Source organism: Nannospalax galili, unplaced genomic scaffold (assembly GCF_000622305.1).
Source record: "Nannospalax galili isolate Female #2095 unplaced genomic scaffold, S.galili_v1.0 scaffold879, whole genome shotgun sequence".
Classification (NCBI taxonomy): Eukaryota; Metazoa; Chordata; class Mammalia; order Rodentia; family Spalacidae; genus Nannospalax; species Nannospalax galili.
In genome coordinates, this window is record NW_008346261.1 from 3,665,035 (window position 1) to 3,681,175 (window position 16,141).

The window sequence follows — 16,141 nt, forward strand, 5'->3', positions numbered from 1 at the left end:
TATATATATAAAATCTCCTAGCTGGGCATGGTGGCATACACCTTTAGTCCCAGTACTCAGTAGGCAGAGGCAGGAGAATCTCTGTGAGGTCAAGGCCAGCCTGGTCTACACAGTGAGCAAGTGACAGGTCAGCTGGGGCTATAGGAAGACCCCATCTGAAAGAGACCATATATATATAATATGTTATATATGTATTATATGTATAATCTTTGCATACATAACCTTTACAAATAGTTTAGAAATGGTCATGAAATTTCAACTTAGCAAAAGAAGTATTACAGTACAAGAGAAAAAGGGGAAAGGAAAAAGCGAAGAAACCCAAGCTTCTAAGTGTTGCTCAGCACCGGCACTGTCCAGGGGTAAATATGACCAGTGTGTAACTCGGCACCAGCACTATGCAAAGTAAACATGACCAGAGTGTAAGAGGCTGAGTGCAGGGAGGGAGAAACCTCAGACGACCAACAGGAGAAGCGAGAGGAGGAGGGGAGACGAGGAGCCTGTGGTGGAAGAAGGGCAGCTCTGTGTAAAGAGGACAGGAGATAGCAGTTCCCCATTATAGAACCAGCAGTTCTCTCCTGATGACTTCCCAGGGTCATTCACACGTCCCAAGGTCACCATAATGGTCACATCTGGTTCTTTCTCCTTGTAGCCCTGCTCCATGTGGCTTTGTGAGCTGCCTATCATTCTGTGATCATCCTTACTCCTTTACTCCAAACCCCAATTCCTCTCTGGCTCTCCTTCTAGCCCCTCAGCCAGCCAGACTTCCTTCTTGCACTCACATGCACTGTCACTAAGGCAGAGCAGCTTTTCCTTAGAAATCGCTGTCCAGGTATTCCTCCTACCTGATGCATGCACTGGGTTTCCATGAGGGTTCCTGCCTCTGGGTCGTGTTCCATTTTAATCCACATTGTACAGCCTAGTATGTACATCAGCATCTTAAAAGATATCTTCCCCCTCTAACTCAAAATGTTTTCAAAAACTTTCATGGCTATTTATTGTCTGCAGGAAAGAACTAAGATCTAAGTGTGGTTTCAGAACTTCCCCACAAATTGGTTCCCATCTTTTTTTAAGAGCAATCTGCCGCTTATTAGTTGTAATCACAATAACTTGTTGCTATAGTAATACTCAAAGTCTTCATTTGTTTGCAGGGTGTTTCCTTGTGCTAGGTGCTACACTAAACATTTCAGAAGCTTTCTCTAATCTAATGCTTGTAAATCATAGTAAGTGAAATGAATTCTCTCTACTCACACATGAGTAAACTAGGCTTAAAGAGGTTAAATGATCGTCTCAGATCACACTAAGACTGAATAGCAAAGCTGGGTCTGATAGATCCCAGAATCTGCCCCCCAACTACTGTTCTCCCCTTTCCTGCTTTCCTCTAAGAACCTTTAGTTTCCACCAAACTGAGCCACCTAAGCCCCTCGGGTCACAGTGCCTTTCATCCAGTCACCTGGGTGGCTTTTGGTCCTGCTCAGACACCTGATTTATATCCTCCTTCAAAGGTTCAGGAGTCACCAGCTCTTCTCTAACATTGCCATGTGTTGGTGTTTTTTCCATGAGGATGGCTCTGTCACTTTATATGTGTTGTAGTTTCAATGCAAGGCCAATATGCTGGGTACTATATTGTGCCATTGCGCACATGAATGGTTCCCAGACAAAATGACTGTTTCATAGTGGATGGAATGTTGAAATGGGCAGCTGAAGAAAGAGGGAATAGCTCTGGATGAAGGAGTGTAGTTTAAGGGGCCTTGAAAAGGAACATAAGGATTCTAACCCTAACATGACAGCGTTTGGGAAACCACAGCACCACTTTTACAAGGTCAGCTATTCCTTCCAAAGGACCTTTGGTGACACTTCATTAGTGGGCACAGGGAGTGGGCCCAGAGAGACTCTAGCCAGGCAGGAACATGAATGCGATGGAGAAAGTGGAAGACGCCTGACCACTTTCTCTTGTTACTCAGGTGTGTCTCTCATTGGTCTTTGCTCATAGGAAATCAACCTACATGGCACTGAGAGAGAGGAGAGGAGGAGGAATGAGCAGGCTTTAAAAGGAGGAGTGAATCTGGTGTGCGGTACCCTGGGAGCAGGGCCAGTTTCTATTAGACATGGGTTTAATTGAGGGAAGGTAAGATAGAAAGACAATGAAGGAGGAGTGCTGAGTAAGGAGGAGGGAGAGGAGGAAAGACAATTTAAAAGGGAATATTAGAGAGTGGGAAGTGGGAGCACAAGACCCGGTTGCTTTTACCAGGTGTGGGAGGAAGCTGTAGTATGGATGTGGGCATTGAGGGGAGAGAACTTTGTCTATATTCTGCTTTCCCTCCACCCTCTGGCCTAAATTCTCTACAATACATAAACCAGTACAGAAAGACCTTAGCTGCAAATAAAAGCAACTGTTCCCCAATCCCATTCCTCCAGCGTCCTTCCTCAGTGACTTCTTCATGCTCTCCCTCCACCCTATTCTTGTTTCAGTGGGCTTTATCTGGAGTTACTCAGTCGTAACTTGGATATGGGGAGGACACTTGGAGCCATCACCTACCTCTAGCCCAAAGTGGCCAGGGAGACACAGAGCCTCCCATCTTCTACCCATCCTTCTCCTGCAGATCCACCCTCCTGTCCTCTCTCAGGCCATCTCACGTAGAGGATTGGCCTTAAGGGGAGGAACATTCCTTGGTGGGGGGCAAAAGTGATTCTTAATTCTTGGACGGCCTCAGGCTGCTGAGGCCAAAGGAGCAGTGGGAGCGATTAGAAAAGTATGTGCTGTTGCACATAATCACTGGGCGACTGAGGGCCAGTGCTTCAGGACTACAGCCCACAGGACCAAGATAAGAGTAATAGACCTAGGGAGAAATGAATCCCAGGGAGGCTTAACAGAACCGAGTCCTTAGGGTCAGCACCATGGACAGCACCAGGGCGCCGCAGTCTCTTGGCACTAAGGTTGGAAAAGTGACCTGTGTCCTAGGACAAAATTCAGGCCGCCTTCTTTACAGAATAAATTCCAAAACCTTTCTCTCCTGCACTCGCTCAACTTCTGATCTCCTCCCCTCAAAGCCAGAATAAATTCCTCAATATAAATTGGCTATGTTCATCCTCAAAATGTAATTTATATATCATAAAACTCACCATATTTGGGGGACAGTATCCAGAGCCTCACCCATGCTAGGCAAGCATTGTACCACTGAGCTACAGCCCCATCTCTGCTCCTACTTTATATTTTGAAACAGGGTTTCACTATGTTACCCAGGTCAGTCTTGAACTCACTCTATAGTCCTGGCTCACCTTGGACTTACAATCTTGTCTCTGCTTCTCAAATAGCTAGGACTACAGGCCTCAACATAAATTCACCATTTTAAAGTGGGGTTTAGTATATTCAAAACCTTGTGTGACTATCATCTCTAATGGCAGAACATTTTCATCACTCCTTAAAGACACCTTGTATCCTTAGCAACCACTGCCCATACTTTTGCTCCCAAATTCCTGGCAACCACTGATCTCCTTTTTTTCTGTGTGGATATTCTTGTTCTGTGTATTTCGTACAAATTGAATCATAGATTTTACAGTTTTTGTGTCTGGCTTCTTTTGCTTTTGTTCACTCATTCCTTTTTGTGGCTGAATTATATTCCATTGAATGAATATTTGGACTGTTTCTACTTTATAGGTATTATGGATAAAACTGTTGGCAACAGTCATTTAAAAAAGACTTTGTGTGGAGATATATTTTCATTCATTTGGGGTATATGCCTAGATGTGGGATTCCTGGGTTTAATGATCAGTCTATGCTAATCTTTTGAAGAATAGCCAGGCTGCTTTCCAAAACTGGCATACCATTTTACCACCTACCAGAAATGTATGGGGATTACAGTCTCTCCACATCATCACCAGTACTTTTTGCTATCCGTCTTTTTAGTATAACCCTCCTTGTGAGGATGAAATAGTATCTCATGGTTTTTAATTCGCATATCATCAATAACCAACAATGTTTTCTTTTTATGTTTATTGGTTATTTATACATCATTTTTGGAGAAATGTCAATTCAGAAATTTTGTATTCATTCAATTATTTGTTTTTGTGGTGCTAGGGATTGAACCCAAGGCTTCATGAGTGTGAGGCAAATGCTCCACCAACTGAGCTGTAGCCTCAGCTTTTATTTTAAAAATTCGGTTGCTTGTCTTTTGAGTTGTAAGAGTTCTTTATATATTCTGGCTGATGTTGATCCATTATAAGACATAGCAAGTAGGAGCTGGTGAGATGGCTCAGTGGGTAAAGGTACTTGCTGCCAGACGGGCATGGTGGTGCATGCCTTTAATCCCAGCACTCAGGAGGCAGAGGCAGGCAAATCACTGAGTTCAAGGCCAGCATGATCTACACAACGAGTGCCAGGCCAGCTGGAGCTACAGGGAGACCCTGTCTCAAAACACAAAAACAAAAAGAAAAAAAAAGGTAATTGCTGCCAAGTCTGATGACCCAAGTTCCATCTCTTGGACCCACAAGGTAGAAGGCAAGAAATGACTCCCAAAAATTGTCCTCTAGCCTCCACACTTGCTCAGTAGTACATGCACATACACAGTAAATAAATAATGTAATTTCAAAAAGGTATCACAAATATTTCCCCATTCTGTAAATTATCCTTTTACACTTTTTGAGACAGGATCTCATTATGTAGCCCAAGCTGACCTCAAATTCATGATCCTCTTGCCTTTGCCTCCTTGGTGCTGAGATCGTAAGCATGCCACCCTAGCTTACATTCCTAATAATATAATCTAATACACAGAACATCTTCATTTTTATGAAGATGTAGTATATTGTTTTGTTATTTCTTGTTATGATTTTGGTATCAAATTAAAGACTCTAGTACTACACCTGGAGTCATGAAATTTGCTCCGACATTACCATCTAAGAGTTTTATAGTTTTTCAAACCCACTATGACACCTCTACAAGCTCACAGCTCTTCAGTACCAGAAACCAAAGGTCATAAGGTAGCTTAAATGTCAGAGAAGATTTTCAGAGTCTTACTTTTAAAGTGTACCAATGGGCTTTGTAGACATGCTGTCCCCCTGTAGCTGCTTGCTGTCATCCATGGTCAACCCCGATATGTCTTCAACATTGCAATAGATGGCAAGCCTTTGGGTAGTGTCTCCTGAGAGCTGTTTGCAAAGTTCCAAAGGCAGCAGAAAACGTCTGTGTTCTGAGCACTGAAGAGAAAGGATTTGGCTCAGTGGTTAAGAGCACTAGCTGCTCTTGCAGAGGACCCTGGCTCGATTCCCAGCACCTACATGGCTGCAAATAACTGTCTTTAACTCCAGTTCCAGGGAATCTGACACCTTCTTCTGAACTCCTTGGGCATTACATAATACAAGCACACTTACACTCACACGGACAATACACTCATACACATAAAATAAAAGTAATAAAACATTTTTTAAAAATTGTTCTTCCTTTCACAGAATTATTCCAGGATTCATGTGCCAGGGTGGTAACTTCATGTGCCATAATGACACTAGTGGCAAGTCCATTTATGGGGAGATATTTGAGGATGAGAACTTCATCCTGAAGCACACAGGCCCTGCTATCTTCTGCATGGCAAATCCTGGACCAAACACAAATGGTTCCCAGTTTTCATCTGCCAAGATTGAATGGTTGGATGGTAGCACATGGTCTTTGGGAAGGAGAAAGAAGGCATGAGCATCATGTGATGCCTTGGAGTGCTTTGGGTCTAGGAACAGCAAGACCAGCAGAAGATCACCATTGCCAACTATAGACACTGTGGACAGTTTTGATACTTTTGACTTGTGTGTATCTTTTTTTTTTCTATTTTTTGAGACAGGGTCTCCCTGTAGCCACAGCTGGCCTGGAATCACTGTGGAGACCAGTCTGGCCTTGATCTCACAGAGATCTGCCTGCCTCTGCCTCCCAAGTGCTAGGATTAAGAGTGAGGGCCACCATGCCTGGCTGACTTGTGTGTGTCGTAACAACCAGACCATTCCTTCTGTAGCTCAGGAGAGCTCCCTATGCCCCCACCTGCTCACAGTATCCTGTAATCTTTGTGCTCTCTGTTGTAGCTCTCTGGGTTCCATATTCACCCTATTCTCCTCCAAGTCCAGCTGGATTGCAGAGTTAAGTTTAGGATTATGAATTAAAACTAAATAGAAAAAAATAAAATAAAATGTACCAGTGACCATATAAAGGACTCAAGTAACCAGATAAATGAAGTAAGGAAATCAATTTGGGACCTAGACAAAAAACTTACCAAAGCAGATGAATTGGTCAGTAACTTGTGGAAAATCAACTGCCCATAGACGTTTGGGTTTATTTCTGGAGACTCGATTCTATTCCATTGGTTTATCTATCTAGTTTTATGCCAGTACCACATCATTTTGATTACTGTAGCTTTGCAGTACATTTTAGAATTGGGGAATGGGACTGCCTCTTCATTTTTGTCAGTGTTGTTTTGGCAACTTTGGGGCTCCTTGCATGTGTACAAGAATTCTATTATTCTTTTTCTGGAAAAAAAAAAAAGACCTTTGGAATTTTGGTAGAGATTTTGTTGAGGGCTGGGACAGTAGCTCAGTGGTAGTGTTTGCGTAATATGTCCACAGACCAGAGCTCAGTCCTCAGCACTGCAATTTGGAGATTCTACTGAATCTGTGGGTCACATTGGGTAGTATTGCCACCTTTACAACAGCAAGCTTTCCAAACCATAAACATGGAATAATCTTTATTGTTTATTTAGGTTTTCATTAACTTCTTTCAACATGTTTTGTACTTTTTGGTGTCTAATTCTTTCAATTCATTGTTTAAATTGTTCCTAGATGCTTAATTATTTTTATAGTATTGTAAGTGGGATTGTTTGCTTAATTTCCCTTTCAGATTGTTTTAACAAAAGTATAGAAACACAACTGGATATCTTTATGTTGATCTGGGAACCCTGAAGCTTCTAAATATGTTTATTACTAGCTCTGGTAATTTTTTGTGGAGTCTGTGGAGTTTTATAGAAAGAGAATCATGTCACCTGCAAGTAGAGCTAGCTTTATTTATTTTCAAATTCAGATGCTTTTTATGTCTTTGTCTTGTTTAATTGCTCTGACTAGGACTTCCAGTAAAGTGAATGGCTGTGGCTAATGTGGGCATTCTTATCTCATTGCTGATCTTGGGTGGGGAGAGGAAAGGTTTAGTCCTTCATCACTGAGCATGTTAGCTATAAGTTTCTATTAATTCCCCTCTTCCCTGTATTTCTAATTATTATAATAACTATTTTAATCACAAAGGGTTTTAAATTTTTTCAAATGCTTTTTCTGCTTCCATTGAGATTTCTAAATTTTTATTAATATGGTGTTTTGCATTAATTGATTTTTCTGGTACAGAACCCCTGTAGCATTTCTTGAAGAAAGTCTACTTGGTAATGAATTATATTGCTAACGTGTTACTGGATTTGCTTTGAGAATTTTTGCTTGTATAATTACTTGGACGCTACATGGTCTGTTTCCCTCTGATGGCATGGTCTGACTTTAGTACCAGGGTAATTCTGACTTTACAGAATGTGCTTGATAGAGTCCCTGTTGCTTCTATTTTTGAAAGAGTTTCAATAGTATTGGTGTTAATTTCGCCTTAAAATTTGGTAGAATTCATCTGTGAAGCCATGCAGTCCTGGTCTTTTGGGGAGGTTTATGGAGATTCGGTATTTCTTACTGTAGTTCTGTTGAGCTTTTCTATTTCTTCTTATGCCGGTTTTGGTAATTTACATATTTCTAAGAACTCATTCATTTAATCTACATTATCTGCTTGTTGTCTTATACTTTTCATAAAACTCTCCTACTAACTCTTCTAATTTTATGAGTCGGTAGAATTGTCTCTGCTCTCTTTTAAGAATTTATTTGCCTCTTCCCTCTTTTCTTCTTAGCTAAAGGTTTATGAATTTTGTTAATCTTTTGAAAGAACCAACTTTTGGTTACATGATCATTTCTAGTGTTTTCCTATTCTGTTTCACTTATCTCTGCTCTGATATTTATTATTTCTTTCTTCTTGCCTTGATTTTAGTCCTCCCCCCCTCCTCCTTGAACTCTTTCTCCTCTCCCTCCTTTTCTCCTCCTCCTCCTCCTTCCTCTTTTTCAAACCCAGTACCCTGCACATGCTAATTAAGTGCTCTGTCACTAGCTGTATCTCCAGCCTTACTTTTCTTTTTGTAGTTTGTTTCATTCTGTTTTGTTTCCTGGGGGTCTTGCTATGCAACCCAGATGACCTGGAACATCTTCCTCCCATTGTTTAGGTCCTCTTTCTCCCTAGCCCCAGTCCAATTCTCTCTTGATTATTGTCATAAAGTATCCTTTTCTATCTTTTCACTTTAAACCTACCTTTGTCTTTGCGTTTTTTATTTTTATTTATTATTATTGTTGTAGAGGTCAGAGTTGGTTCTGTCCTTCCACTGTGGGTCCTGGAGAAGAACTCAGTGTCAGGCTTGTGTGGCAAGTACTCTTACCCATTTAGCCACCTCGCTGGATCTTATTTTTGTCTTTGGAGCTTGATAGGTAAAGAATGGGCGGGAGCGAGCGGCGCAGATGGAGGAGGCACGAGTGGATGGATGAGGCACGGAGGCTCAGATGGAATCCTCAGTGGGACACAGCTTTATTTCGCACGGGGCACCTTTCCCTCAGGAAGGGAAAGATGTCCAGGAAAGATGTCCAGGAAAGATGACCACGGGTTGTGAGCTGGGGCTTTACATATGAGGGCTTTAGGGTGTGGAATCAGGGAGGGGGAAGCAGGTAGGATTAGGGTGTGGAAGTGTCTTCTTTTCCTCTTAAGATAAGAGGAACTCTGCTTATCTTTGGAGGTCAGAGGAAAGGCAGGCTGCTTCTCAGCAGAGTTTGTAGGTCCCTGTTGGGGAGGGGGAGGGGGCTGCTATTGGAACCCTAACAGAGCTCAATTGAGTCTCTTGTATACAGCATATACTTAGATTATGTTGCTTCTACTGTGTCTTGTATTGATGAGCTTACTCCATTTATGTTGAAAGTGATTATTTCTGTCACTGTATTTATATGTATGGTCCATATATCTCCCTCTCAACTCTTCCAGTGCTGCTTTCTACAGGGACTGGAGTGATGGTTCAGAAGTTAAGAGCACTGGCTGCTCTTGCAGAAGACCCAGGTTCAAATCCCAGCACCCACATGACAGCTAACAACCATCTGTTAACTCCAGTTCCAGGGGATCCAGTGCCCTCTTCTGTCTTCTGAGGGCAGTCGCATGGCATGGGTGCACTTACATACATGCAGACATAATACTCATACACACAAAATAAAAATAACACTCAGGAGGCAGAGGCAGTCAGATCTCTGTGAGTTCGAAGCCAGCCTGGTCTACATAGTGAGTTCCAGGCCAGCTGGGGCTACAGGGAGACCCTGTCTCAAAAAAAATAGAAATAAATTAAAAATTCTGCTTTCTTGTGTTTAATTGAGGTTTGATTTTTTTTCTAAGTGTACATTTTTATTTCCTCTATTGTGTATATTGAAGTTATTTCTCATTAATTATGATGGGATTATAGTTTCTATCCTAAATTTATAGCAATCTAGTATGAATCTAGTCCAAATTATGAATTTATCTTTTAAATGGTAGGAAATGAAAAGAGGATTTTCATCAAAACACAGCAACACTAGCTTTTATTCTTACCATCTAGTTGATCTTTATTTATCTGCCACTGTCCAGTGTCCTTTTGTTTCAGCCTGAAAGAACCCCTTTATCACTTATAGGACAAGTCTGCAAGCAATGAGCTCCCTAGCTTTTCTCTATCTGCTAATGTCTTTATTTTTCCTTTCGTGTTTTTTGGGGGGTTTTTTGTTTTGTTTTGTTTTGTTTTGTTTTGTTTTTGAGACTGGGTCTTCCTGTAGCCCCAGCTGGCCACTTGATATGTAGACCAGGCTGACCTTGAACTCACAGAGATCTGCCTGCCTCTGCCTCCCAAGTGCTGGGACTAAAGGCATGCACCACCACGCCCAGGCTCTTCCTTCATTTTTCAAAAAATATTTTATTATTTTTATTTTATGTGTATGTATGTATTGCCTGCATATGTGTAAGTGCTCCTGTGTCATGCAGTGCCCTCAGAGGTCAGAAGAGGGTGTCAGATCCCCTGAAACTGGAGTTATGGACAATTGTTAGCTGCCATGTGGGTGCTGGGATTCAAACCCGGGTCTTCTGCAAGAACAACCAGTGTTATTAACCACTGAGCCATCTCTCCAGCCCCTCTTCCTTCATTTTTAAAAGATAGAATTCACTGCATTCCAGGATTGTGGTTCTATGATTTTGATAAGAAACTAGGTTTTAATTCTATTGATAATCCTTGATGAGTGTGTGTTTGTGTGTGTGTCTGTGTGTGTGTCTGTGACTGTTTCCATGTATGTGGAAATCAGAAGACAACTTGCGAGAATTTGTTCTCTCCTTCCATCATGTGGAATTCAAGGATCGAACTCAGGTTGTCGGGATTGGGGCAGGCACCTTTACCTGCTGATCCCACCAGCCCTGTCTGTCTTTCAACAGTTTAATTATAATGAACTTCACTGTGAATCTCTTTAGGTTTATCTTGTTTGAAGTGCATTGATCTTTTGGGATATGTAGATTCAGAAGTACATGTAGATATCCACACAACTATATGTAGATTTATCAGATTTTGAATTTTTTTTTGGTCTTTTTGAGACAGGGTCTCCCTATAACCCCAGCTGGACTGAAACTCACTATGTAGACCAGGCTGGCCTTGAACTCACAGAGATCCACCTGTTTCTGCTTCCCAAGTGCTGAGATTTTTGTGTATTTCATACAGAATATCTTAATCAACTTTATACCTCCTTCCCCACTGGCACCCACCCATACACCCCCCTTACTGGAATTCATACATTATGTCATTTGTGTTAAAGCCTATCATGTCAAGTTAGTGTCCCCAGATGTCCCTCAGAACAAGTTCATCCACTGGGATCTAGTCAACCTATCTAGAGTCCTTCCCTGTAAGAAAATCAACTCTTCCTCACCCAGCAGTTATCGGCTGCCAATAATTCTTCGACTAAGATTGGGGCCTGCAGTTCATTTCCACAGTTCTGTGCTGGGTTTTTGTCTGCTTGAGTTTGCATTAAAACCATTATTTTTCAAACATTTTTCTGCTCCCCTTTCTTTGTGCAACTCAAATGTGAATGATAATATGCTTCCTGGTTTTCCATGGGTCTCTTAGATACTGTTCAGTTCTCTTCATTTTTTTCTTCTCACACTACATAATTTCATTTGTTCTGTCTTCAAGTTCACTGATTCTCCTGTTTGATTAATTCTCCTGTTGAACTAATTTAGTAATTTGGGGGGTTTTTTTTTGTTGTTGTTGTTTGGTCTTTTTGAGACAGGGCCTCCCTGTAGCCCCAGCTAGCCTGGAACTCCTTATGCAGACCAGGCTTTGATCTCACAGATCTGCCTGCCTTTGCCTCCTGAGTGCTGGGATTACAGGTGTGCACACCATGCCAGGTCAAGATTTATTTTTATAATGTTTAATTATACATATATGTGTGCAGGTGCCTGCAGAGCCCAGAAACATTGGGTCCCCTGGAGTGAGAGTTACAGGCAGTTGTGGGGCTGCCCTAGATGGGTGCTGGAAACCAAACTTGGGCAGGGTGTCCTCTTAACTGTTGAGCCCCAGTAATTTTCATATCTTGGCTATTAACTTTTCAGCTACCTGGAATTTCAATTCCTTTTCATAATTTCTACCTTTTATTGATATTCCCTATTTATTCACATTATTCTCCTGATTTTTTAAATTTTAAAATATTTTATCTATTTTTATTTTATGTGTATGAGTGTATTGCCTGCCATGTATATAAGTACACCCATGTTGTGCAATGCCTGTAGAGGTCAGAAGAGGGCGTTGGATCCCCTGGAACTGGAGTTAGGACAGTTGTTAGCTGTCATGTGGGTGCTGGGAATCGAACCCAGGTCCTCTGCAAGAGCAACCAGTGCTCTAAAGCACAGAGACAACTCTCCAGCCCCATTCCCCTGATGTCTTATAAGCTTCTGCCCATGGCTTATATGAGCATGTTTAAGACAATTAATTTAAGGTCTTCATCTAGTAAGTCCACTGTCTATGAGTCCTCGGGAACACTTCTGTGGGTTCTGTTTTCCCTGTAAAAGATGATATTTTCCTGTTTCTTTGTCTGTTCTTTAACATTTTGTTAAGTTGGTATTGTAATCTTGTGTATGTCAACTATGGAAACCCCTTTCCAGAGATAGTTGTTGTTACTTCATGAAAGTTATAGTCATTCATTTATTTAGACACTTCTCCAAACCATTTTTGCAAAGATCATATTGCTTATTGTGAGGTCATTGAAGTCTCTGTCCCATTATTTCAAGATATTCAGTGACATAACAAAGTTTCCCGATTTCCTGGCTCTAACAAGATTTTTTTTTAAGAGGAAAATTATTTTTTCAATCCCCTGCATCCAATGCCACCCTGAAGACCACCTAACCCTGTGTGATTGAATGAGTGGTCAGTCTCTGAACTGGCCCCTTGATGATAAAAGCGGCAATCGAAATTCACAGCTCCAATTTTTAGAAAGAAAGGATTTTATTGTCCATCATGACATGTCACACTAGTGTCACAAGTTGTCATTCCCATGCTATCTGCCAAAGGGATATCTATCCACCCCAGATAGGGCTCTAATGATATACTGAAGAAACAACTGTAGGCTAATGAGATGGCTCAGCCAGCAAAAGTTCTTGCTCCTCAAGCCTCATGACTTGATTTCAATCCTTGGATCCCAAGATGGAAGGAGAGAATGGACTCTAACAAGTTGTCCTCTGACAGCCACATGTACACCGTGGCATGTGAGCACCCACACTCACATACATCATACACATGCACATACACACAATAATAAATAAAATGTTAAAGTATTCCATCCATTTCTAGCTTAGTGAGTCAGCGGGTTTTGGGGTTACTTACAGGAGTATGGTTGAAGATATTTATAAGGAGCATGGATGATTAAAAGGCAGCTTCATCACCAGAAAGACCACCCCAGCATGGGTGATAACTCATGAACACTACATCCTGGAGCTCTTGGCACAACTTGAAGGAAGCATGACTAATCAGAGGCTCTTTCCCAGTAGCAACTGCTGCTGCTTACACATCCTTGGGAGGGATCTTCTATATCCTGCAAGTTTCAGGAGCTTTCTGACCTTTCTAAGTTTCATTCCTCATGAGCCTTGTGTTGTTAGCTTCCTGAGTCTTAAAACCCACCTTTTGCCCTCCAGAAGGGAAGATTTCAACTTGGAGGAAATAGCTATTCAACACTCTGCCTCATACTCTCAGTCTTTCTGTCCCCCCTTCCACCCTGTTCCCTGAGCCTTGGGGGTGGAGGTGATATAGATATCTAATTATTCTCCTCCATCTGTGACTGAGTATTGGGCCACTATGACATATCAATTGTCACACATTCTCAGAAGCTTGACAAGTTCAGAGTTTCTGCAAAAAGAAAGTCTTCTTCCATGACCAGCTGAGGTGACAGCAGTAGTAATCTATGGGTATAAATTCAAATGTTTAGAAGGCAATTTGACAGGCACATAACATCCATATAACAAAACAATAGCAATTTTCTCCCCATTGGCGCCTATGCCCTCCCCAGTCATGGGTTTTTGTCTTGGTTTACAGTGCCAAAAATTAATTACCTCCTGAAGCAGGCCTTAGGTCCAATTTGGGGGGGAAGGGTGTCTTTTTGAGACAGGGTCTCCCTGTAGCCTCAGCTGGCCTGGAGCTCACTATATAGACCAGGCTAGCCTTGATCTCACGGAGATCCACTTAACCTCTGCCTCCTGAGTGCTGGGATTAAAGGCGTGTGTCACTTCACCCAGCAGGTCCTACTTTTTAAAAAATTTTAAAAAGGCCAACAAGACGCTTCATTGCCACCAAGCCTGATGACCTGAGTTCAGCTACTGGAATCCACATCTGACCTCCTCATCACATTGTGGCAGGCATACAACAGACACAGACACAGACACAGACACACACACACACACACACACACACACACAAAAAAAAAAAATTTAAATTTTTATGTCATTTTATTTGTTGATTTTTTATGTGTATATCACATGGAACATCCCAAACAATCTTATTTATCTATATGCCCACTTCCCAAATGGCACCCCCTATAGCCTCCCCTACCCACTGGAGCCCATATACTCTGTCATCCCTGTTACTGTCCACTGTGTTGTCGGCACCCCCAGCCATTCCCCAGTGCTTGTCCATCCACTGAATCTATTCAGCCTATCTAGATGAGCTGTTACTCATCTAGCAGCAATCAGTTGTCAATATTCCTTTAGATAAGTTTGGGGTCTGCTGTTCATTTTTCCAGTTCTATGCTAGGTTACTGTCTGGGAGTCTTTTGGGCCATGCTGGCCAATAACTCAAAGGAAGGCATCTCCTGTCTGGCATTGTCTCTTGTTATGTAGCCTTTAGCTATGCATATGGACTCTTAAAAAAATTATTTTGACCCCTTTAATCTTTGGTTATACTGTCCTTTGGGGTGTTTAAGACGCTACAGTTAACAAAGATAAACCAATATATTTTTACTCTTAAGGTCATTTGAGGATCTGTTCCTCACTGGTCACATGGGCTTGGGAGGAGCCCCCGGCTCCATTCTTTACAAGTTCCATCTATGTGAAGATAAGTCAAAGGTCCTACTCGACCATGGCTGGCTTCACTTGGAAGCATAAAGGAAATGATTCCTCTGTGTTGACCCTCCTCTTCGTACACTGGACACTGGTTCGAGTCCATCTGGTGGGGTCTCCATGGCCTTCTTGATCAAGAGTACAGGTGACTCAGCACAGTTACAGGACATTTTGAGAGATGCTCACAGTCCCCTGAAATTTAGTCGACCTAGGAGGGCAAGGAGCAAAAACTGTCCTTTATGTCTCTCTGGCCAAATTAGTATAGGCCTCAAAGTATGTCTGTTAAACATTCAAGAAGGTTAGTTCCACAAGTCTAGTACTTTTAATTACCATGTGCCATGTAGATAAAGCTTGGGCAAAGACCAAATGTTCTCAGATAAACTTTGCCTAGACACGTATTATATTCTTTGATCTGGTTGTATGAATAATTTCTCAGTAGGTTGTTGGACTAATATGATTCCCTCTGTTTTTTTTTAACTAGCTAAGCATTATTTATCTCTCGCATTGTCTAACCCTTCCACCATGGCTTCCCCATTTAAGGTGCTCCCATTTTTCCCATTTCTCCCTTAATAATACCCTTCTCCTATGGTTCCACCTCTCTTGAGCTCCTTCTTTCCCTTTATCCCCACGGTTCCTTGTATAACCCTCCCTCTCCCCGCCCTTAAAATAACCCCATTTATATCCATATCTCCCTTAGTAACACCTGTTTCCTACTGTTCTTCTCTTTCAGATTTTTTCTTTTCCTTTACCTCCCTGGTTCCTTTTCATTATCCTGGTTCCTGTAGTTATGTCTGGATACATACTCACTTATCAAGATTTGGTACTAGGATCGACATATCAGGGAGAACATACGTCATTTTTCGTGGAGTTTTTTTTCTGAATCTGTGTTACTTCACTTAGTATAACACTTTATAGTTCCATCCATTTACCTGCAAATTTCATGATTTCATCTTTCTTTACTGCTGAGTAAAATTCCGTTGTATTAGCAAAAACAATGAGTCTGTCTGCAAGGAACAATATATTCTAAAATGAAATGGAGATCTTTTTTAAAGGTTAAAAACTCATCCAATTTTATGTCTTACAGGGCTTATACTGAGTTCAATAATATATAACTATATTAATTCAACTTGTACCCACTTGTGAAAGAGATGTACTATTGCTCTGGAGTGTGTTAATGAATATGTTAAAACTGTAGTGAAAAGCTTCTAATCATGTAGTTATTAAAAATTTAAAAAACTATAATGATTAAAAAATTTTTTTTAATTCCATCGTATGAATGAACCACATTTTCATTATCCACTCATCAGCTGAGAGACACTTAGGTTTCTTCCATCTATTAGCTATTGTGAAAAGAGCAGCAACAAACATGGATGTACAAGTGTCTCTGCAGTAGGACGAGTTCTTTGGGTATATGCCAAGGAGTGGTATAACTGGGTCAAATGGTAGGTTCATTTGTAGTTTTTT